At 46.3% G+C, this 6,809-nt stretch overlaps 1 pseudogene; it reads left to right on the top strand.

Moving 5' to 3' along the window:
- The first annotated feature begins 231 nt into the window (after positions 1-231).
- On the top strand, positions 232-1,249 carry LOC118142959 (single Ig IL-1-related receptor pseudogene; annotated as a pseudogene).
- The last annotated feature ends 5,560 nt before the right edge of the window (positions 1,250-6,809 follow it).

Here is a 6,809-nt window from a genome sequence, read left to right as displayed (position 1 = left end):
GGGTTTTTTGGTTTCTTTGTTTTCTGGTTTTGAGGGTTGTCTGTTTGTCTGTTTTGACACAGGCTCTCACTATATTGTCCAGGCTGGCCTCTAATTCCCGGGCTCAAGTGATCCTCCCACTTGATCTCCTGAGCAGCTGAGATTACAGGCACGTGCCACCACACCGAACAAGCTCTGGGTATTTTTGTTTTGTTTTTGGACAAATGTGTACAATGAATCTTGAAAAAAAAAATGAGAACTGGCTTTGCAAGCCACATGGCGGCAGTGCTGGCCTCCCTCCTGGTCCTGCTGGCCGTGCTGCTGGCCGCCGTGCTCTATGTCAAGTGCCGTCTCAACGTGCTGCTCTGGTACCAGGACGTGTACGGGGAGGTGGAGATGAACGATGGGAAGCTCTACGATGCCTACGTCTCCTATAGCGACTGCCTGGAGGACCGCAAGTTCTTGAACTTCATCCTGAAGCTGCATCTGGAGCGGCGTTGGGACTACAAGCTCTTCCTGGATGACCGCGACCTCCTGCCGTGGGCCGAGCCCTCCGCCGACCTCCTGGTGAACCCGAGCCGCTGCCCGCGCCTCATCTTGGTGCTCTCAGACGCCTTCCTGAGCCGGGCCTGGTGCGACCACAGCTTCTGACTCCTTCCTTCGGTTTTTGGACAGAACTACAGCCAGCGCTGCCGCGGAAGGTGCACTACAGGCCAGCGGAAGGGGACTCCCAGACGCAGCTGCAGGACGACAAGGACCCCATGCTGATTCTTCAAGGCCGAGTCCCAGAGGCCCGGGCCCTGGAAGAGGGCGACCTGGGTGTCCCGGGGCCTGTCTTTGGAGAGTCATCAGCTCCACCGAGCACGGGTGGGGTCTCACTGGGAGAGGGCCGGGGCAGCGAAGTGGACGTCTCGGACCTTGGCTCGAGAAACTTCAGTGCCCGCACAGACTTCTACTGCCTGGTGTCAGAGGATGATATGTAGCCCCCACTCAGAGTGCAGGACGATAAGAACAGCGGGTGCCAGGGCAGGGGTGTCGTTCCTCTGCTCAGCAGGACCACAACCCCTGTCTGCAGCCCTGGAACCCTCAGAGCAAGGCTGTGGCCCCAGGGCCTCTCCCAGTGCCAGAAAATAAACTCCTTTTGGATTCCGGAAAAAAAAAAAAAAAGAGAACAAATCCCAAACGCATCAAATACCTGCTATTTATTTACCACTGTCCTTGGACAAGGGGAACATAATACAAGCAGTTTGTGATGTTACTGAAGACAAAGGATGGGCCTTAAAGTGAGAGACCCTTCCTAGCTCCATGCCACCATCAGACCCTATGCAATAATTGCACCTACTCTGTACACAAAATAAATTTGGCAACCAAGAAAGTGCTAAATTGTGCAGAATAGAGAAAAAGCCAATTATATGATTCAAGCACTGCATGCAAAGGCTTAAAGAAAGGAAGAACTTCCGGCTGGGCGCGGTGGCTCAAGCCTGTAATCCCAGCACTTTAGCACTTTGGGAGGCGGAGGCAGGTGGATCACGAGGTCAAGAGATCGAGACCATTCTGGTCAACATGGTGAAACCCCATCTCTACTAAAAATACAAAAAATTAGCTGGGCATGGTGGCGTGTGCCTGTAATCCCAGCTACTCAGGGGGCTGAAGCAGGAGAATTGCCTGAACCCAGGAGGCGGAGGTTGCGGTGAGCCGAGATTGTGCCATTGCACTCCAGCCTGGGTAACAAGAGCGAAACTCCATCTCAAAAAAAAAAAAAAAAAAAAGAAAGGAAGGAAGAATTCCACAGGCTGTAGGAGTGCCTTGGCTGCCTTCAAGGAAAAAGATGTAGAAAAGGGTGCTGAGTTGGGTGAGATGTGGGTAACCGTGAAACGACGTTGGAGGGGATCGTTTTTTCAAAGAAAGATGTTATTAATAGAAATGTATGAAAATAAACACTAAGGAGACTGCTTAGCCATGTTTTCCTGACAACCATTTACTTCCACCTGGGTAATTCCCATTTAAATCCAAATCTCCTCACAGAAGGTGGAATTCCAATTCCTTTGGTATTCCGACAAGTGTGTTTATCAGGCACAAACTGCAGGGATTCTCATCCTGCAGACTGACTTTGCATCCCATAAGGAAACTGTTTTGTGTACCCCACTACAAATTTATATGTTGAAGTCCCACCTCCAGTACCTAAGAATGAGACCTTACTTGGAAAGAGGGTCTTTACAAAGTTCTTTATAAGGTTAACTGGAGTTACTAGGCTGGCCCTAATCCAGTGTGACTGGTGTCCTTGTAAGAAGAGGAAATCAGGACACATACACGCAGAGGACCATCATGTGAGGACATGGAGAAGGTGGCTGTTTACAAGACAAGGAGAGAGGCCTGGAGCAGAGTCTCCTTCACGGCCTCAATAGGAACCAACTGGGGTGACACCTTGAACTCCAACTTCAGGCCTCCAGGACTGTGACACAGAATCTGTTTCTGTCATTTAAGGCACCTAGTCTGAGGTACTTTGTTATAGAAGCCCTAGGAGACTAACATAGAAACCAGCACTTCCAATCTGATTTTTATTTATTTGGTTTATTATGTTAGAGACAGTCTTGCTCTGTTGCCCAGGCTGGAGTGCAGTGGTGTGATCGCAGCTCACTGCAGCTTCCAGGCTCAAGTGATCTTCCCACCTCAGCCTCTTGAGTAGTTGCTACTACAGGCACATGCCTGTGGTCTGTAATTTTTACATTATTATTATTTCTTTAGGAGACAGGGTCGCACTATGTTGCCCAGGCTGGTCTCGAAACTCCTGGCCTCAAGTGATCCTTCCACCTGGGCCTCCAAAATGCTGGGATTACAGGCATGAGCCATCTTGCCCAACCCAGTCCTGAAGACCATTCTGTCTGCAGTGGAAAAGGGTCAGGACTAGAAGAACTTGGCTATCTATTATTTCCCATATTTATTAGAACTGTCCTCCAACTACAGAATTAAGGATTGGCTTCTTCAGAGGATTGCTGGAAATGTTTCAGAAACCCATAGTTTACTCTTCTTTTGTGAAATACATTGCAAGATAACGAAATCCTTGCCGGGACACCCAGCTGGCTTATGTGTGAAGTGATGATGACTGCCTTTCACCTCATCTTCCCCTCACCAAAGGCAAGAAAAAGGGTGCGTAGGGAGATAGAAACAATGCAGTCACTTTAAATGAAATGATTGAAATGGGCGCCTTCTGAAAAAGCCTATTCAAATGTCGACACTATTTTCCGTAGTTACATTTCATTGTCCTGAGTTCTCTGATGGCACTTCTTGCTCACAGTCCAAGACTTGGCCTTCAAATGTGAACCTGTTGAGCCTGGGCTTCACAGTCAGATTTGAGCAGAGTGTTAAAATGCTGTAATTATCCAGAAAATAATTCTTGGTGGAAAACACTGTCTTTTAAAATGGGGTGGAGGGGGGCTCTGGACTGCGGAATAGGACATTGTGCATCTCAACGGTGTGAAACTAGCAACTAACAGGCTTGGGGCTCTCCCTTACCTGGAGTTCCTGCAGACTGAACACACACTGGCTGAGGAGTGCTATCTCTGCAACTTCCAGCCAGTCTCAGCCAGTCTCCTGCAGCTAACTAATTAGATTATAACCAAATGAGACAAATGCTGAGAGTAACCAATCCAGCTATTTCTGTGCTTCGCTTCTCTTTCTCTGAACCTCTGCTGGTTCTGAGGACTGCCCAATTTGCCAGTCTTCTTTGCTCAGATAAACTCTGTTAAATTGAATTTGTCTAAAGTGTTTATTTTAACAATGGTGAAGGAGGGCTAGATGTTACCTCCCTGCCTTCCCTGCAGATGGCTTCCCAACTTGGGATGCATGCCTAATGAGGGACAATAGGGCCTGCGAAGACAGTTTGGTCCCACGAGGAGTGTTTTCACCAAAGTTGCAGGAGTTCATGCCAGTTATCAGGGTGGCCCTAATCCAGTGTGACTGGTGTCCTTATAAGAAGAGGAAATTAGGACACACACAGGGATAATGACATGAAATACACAACTTGAATGCTATTATTGTGTTTATTCTCATAAAGAAAAAAAGTAAGTTCTATTCTTTGCTGCAACCAGAACTAAGCATTACACCTTGCAGGGAGAAAGGGATGGGGGGAAGTCAAGAGCTAGGATGTCAGACAGTTAAAGAACTGCCTGTGGCAACATTTCCCCAAGCAAGAGGATCCACTGTGCCTCTGCAGGCCAGAACAAAGCTCTACAAAGCGAAAAAGCAAGAGTCCGGGTGGACGCAAACACCCTCCTTGGCAGTGTGGCTGGAAAATTCACCACCATCATCCCCCTTGACTAGCTGCACGTGAGCTCCAAATCTTGGGGCCAAGTTCCAACACTCGCTTGCCATCTAGGAGACTTCAGAGACCGACTCTGCCTGAAATTGTTCATTAAGCAATTAATAGTGCTCCTAAAGATTCATTTATGAACTCATCATTCCTGGTAGTGCTTGTTTGGCAAAAGCTGCTTGTTCCCAGAAACCAGAGACAGCTCTCAGTAGCCAGAGGTGATTCAAAATTGCATCCTGGGAGGATGCAATTTTCACAAATGAGGTTCCCACAGAGAACAGACCAAAGAAGCCAGGGACTCCCATGGCATGGAGAGTTCTCTGGAACCCTCAGTTTGCCTCAATATGTCTTTCTGGCTTCGGAAAAGCTGATGGGCTACTCCCAGTAAGCAAGGGGCTGGGAGACAGAATGTGGTAGAGCCTTGAAGTCCTCCTTCTGCACAAAGCCTGGGCAGTCTTCTCAGAAGAGGCCAGGACATCGGAAACCTGAATTTATTTATTCTATTCTGTATGATACTGCATGGCGACTGCGTCAGTATACATTTCTCAAAACCCACAGAATCTACACCACCAAGGGTGAACGCTCATGCAAACTGTGGACTTCGGGTGATAATAATGTGTCAGTGTAGGTTCATCAATTTTATAAGCGTGCCACTCTGGAGTGGGATGTCCATAGCCAGGGAGGCTGTGCATCTGTGAGCATAGCAGGATATCTGGGAACTCTCTGGACTTTCCACTCAATATTCCTATGAACGTAAATATACTCTAGAAATAAAGTGTATTGATTTAAAAAGCTCATGTACTAATTTCTGCTCTTGGCTTTATGACTTTTTCTGTCTAATGTCTTTACAATGCTTTATTCTTTTCTACAAACCTTAATTTGAATTAATATGTATTTGCAATCTTAGTTTAGTAGTGCATTTCAAGTTTATAAATATTCTCTTTATGTAACACTTCAGCTGCAATGCACACATTTTTATTTTTAGCATCTAATATTTGAGAATCTCTATTGTGATTTTCTCTTTAGCATGCGACTTATATATGGGCATATATTTTTAATTCTGAATATTTTCCCCTTAGTTATATTGAAGTTGGAGCACATGAACACATACTCCGAATTCAGTTTTGGGGGCGGGGAATAGCATATGATTGGCTTTTATAAATATTCTACATAATCTTAAAAGGAATATAGATTCTCTGCTTACTGAGTGCAACAGTCTATCCTGAGTCTATCTACTCAGGAGACTGAGGCAAAAGGATCACTTGAGCCCAGGTGTTGGAAGCTGCAGTGAGCTGTGATCACACCACTTGGCTGTTTGTAGTGAGTCAAGCTTATTAATTGTATAGTCCAAGTCTTCTACTGCCTGACTAATCATTTATCTAATATAACACTTTGTCATATAATTTTATCTAAATATCCCACTTTTGCTTTTCTCCTTGACATTATGTCCGTTTTTACTTCATATATTTCAAGCTATGTTGATGAGTGCATATAAAGTTATGTCTGCTATTACTTCTTGGTGTATTTTTTCTTCCTTCGTAATATATTATCTATTTTAATCCCTATTTAAGCTCTCTGCCAAATTCGATTTGGCCTGTTAGAAATATTGCTACAGAAGCTTTCTTTTAATTGCTATTTGTCTGGTATATCTGAACACCTGAATTTAAGTCCTGGCTCTGATTTTAACTCACTATGCATTAGGTGGAAGGCTAAGACAAGCCACTCAACTTCAATTTCCTTGTTGGTGAGATTAAAACACTGGGCTGGACAGATCCCAGCACCTCCAGCTTTGACATCCTGTTTACAGCCTATTCAGCAGTCAGCACAGGGGGCGTTATCACCTCCTCCCTGGCCCTTCTCAGTCCTGCATCATCAACCTCCTACCAGAGATGTCTGCCTGGGGTGGTGTAGTCATATATTCTTTTTGTAAGGTCAGACTCCTCTGAAATGGAACCTGGGGAAACTGCATTCTACAGCAGGCTCAGGGATCTCCTTTTTGACATTAGCTAGTCCTCAGTTTCAACATATTTGACTTTTTGATTAATCTTGTCTTGATATGGGGAGGAATCAAATCTACCATTTAACCTAACGAATTTCTGTCAGCACAGTTCGAACCCTTACTTTGGGTTTGAAAGGGTTCTTTCAGGCATACACTCAGTCTTCTGCAGACATCCTGGCTATCAGAGATGCTCCTGTCTTCTGAGCACCCAGTTCACTCATCTCTCTGTCCCAAATGGCATCTAGGTGCAGGAAGGCACATTCCAGCCTCGAGGCATCGGAGAAGCCCGCTGTTCCGGATTAGCTGTCCACTGCCCAGCTGTCTCACCCTGATCTCCGGCTCCACTTGCTCTGCAGCTGCCTCTACTCCTGATGCTGCACAAATAGGGGTCAGGGGTTGCTCCTAGGAGGTCCCCATCTCAGTTCCCTGGGGGCACAAATCCTTCAGGGTCTGTGTCCAACTCCCACTGGGTCCCCTCCTCAGCTCCTACTTTGGGGTTCCTGCGCACCTTGCTCTCGTGCC

The sequence above is a fragment of the Callithrix jacchus genome, chromosome 1 (assembly GCF_049354715.1).
Source record: "Callithrix jacchus isolate 240 chromosome 1, calJac240_pri, whole genome shotgun sequence".
NCBI lineage: Eukaryota > Metazoa > Chordata > Mammalia > Primates > Cebidae > Callithrix > Callithrix jacchus.
The sequence above is the reverse complement of the archived record's forward strand: the minus strand, read 5'-3'. Positions and strand labels throughout refer to the sequence as shown.